This window comes from Triticum dicoccoides, chromosome 2A (genome assembly GCF_002162155.2).
Source record: "Triticum dicoccoides isolate Atlit2015 ecotype Zavitan chromosome 2A, WEW_v2.0, whole genome shotgun sequence".
Classification (NCBI taxonomy): domain Eukaryota; kingdom Viridiplantae; phylum Streptophyta; class Magnoliopsida; order Poales; family Poaceae; genus Triticum; species Triticum dicoccoides.
In genome coordinates, this window is record NC_041382.1 from 717,329,170 (window position 1) to 717,330,943 (window position 1,774).

Sequence of the window (1,774 nt, forward strand, 5' to 3'; positions counted from 1 at the left end):
AACCAGCGTTCATTTTTGCTGCGACCAGCAAGAATTTTTGTTGCGACCAGCAAGAATTTTTGTTACGACCAGTGACCGGCGAGAATTTTTGCTATGACACGGTGATGGCCATTTTTTTGCTGCAACCGGCGTTCATTTTTGCTGGGACCAGCAAGAATTTTTGTTACGACCAGCCAGCGAGATTTTTTGTGGCTGAGATGTTTTTGCTAGGATAGGGGAGATGATTTGCTGGGACTAGCGAGACGGAAAACTGCAACCGGCAAGACAATTTGTTTGGACCAGGAGAGGCCATGCTACAACGAACTTTTTGCATGAAGCAACGACATCCAGTTGCAACAGTGATGCAGGGCGGCGGCACCGAGCTGCAACAGTGGACGGGATATTCATGGGAGTTGGGGTATCAGAGTCGACGAGCAAAGCATCGGAGCATGGCGCTGGCAACTCGTTTCGTGCATGCACGGCCGGACGACGGAGTGCCTGCGAGGCGACAACAGCAAGTTGCAACCGCGATGCAGGGCAGCCATGGTGTGTTGTGACGGTGGACATTCGCAGAAGCTGGGCGTCACGAGAAAAGCTAGCTACGGCGCATGGCAACCACTACCTGTTCCATGCGGGCGGACAAAGCGGGCTCGTTTTGCATGGGATTCAGTGGTTTCAGTTTTGCATGACCCAACGTCTCAAACGAGCTAGATCCAACGTTTCAGGATGGACGAATCCAACGGATGCAAGTGGACCGGCGGAGCGACTCGGCCGGTCGACCGGCGCAGAGTAGCGCCCATTTATTATTGCCTCTAGGGCATATTTCCAACTGATTCGGACAAAGTCGAGCTTGGATAGAACTGAAGAAGTTTTGATGAACGAAGAAGAAGGTCAAAGGGTTTATAAAAAAATTGCATCTTTGGTACAATCTATATTTACACAAAATGGACCATAATGAAATTTGGATTTTAGGTATCTAGGGACGATTCACTTGGAAGTAACTATTTCCTAGATACCTGTGGTACTTCACGAGTGAATAAATCAAAAAAAATATCAAAAAATGAGCTAAATTTAATGATTTATCAATGGGTAGTGTTAGGCGTGGTAAGAGGGTGAGTTTGACTCACGAACAATCTACAAGTGAAGGACCGATCGTTTAACGATAGTACTGTTGTCCTGGTCACGAAAAAAGTCAACGGTGATTTCCTTGTACAAAGAAGTGTCTCTATTCAGAGATTTCTCTACTTAGATGAATAAATCATACTCCATCTAGATTATTAGCGAATATGTATCCCAATCAATTTCAAGTTAAGGAGGATAAGCGAATTTAAAGATTCTTTTTTGATGTTATTATGTGTTATTTACTACTTTTGGCTTTGGGAAAGTTTTCAACTTCAGTAGTTCTTGACAAGTCCCAAGTGGGCAACACTCCTGCTCCGGTTTTAGTGTTTTTAATATATTTTTTGTCTTTTTGGTTTTTGACTGTTTTCCTTTTCTTTTTTCTTTTCCAGTTTTCCCCTTTTCTTTTTTTTTCTTCTAGTTTTATGTTTTCTACTTTTTTCATGCCGTATATTTCTGTTTTGCAGTTTGCTTATTTTTCTATTTTTTCTTTTGTCATTTTTCTTTTACTTCCATGAATATATTTATTTTGCATATAGCTATTTTTTAGAGTAAACCCTGAACATTTTTATGCCCAATGGATTTTTAAACATAATGAACTTTTTTTATACATAGTGAACATTTTCTAAAAATGCAATGAGGTGTTTATCCAATTTAAAATTTTAAAAATCACTTA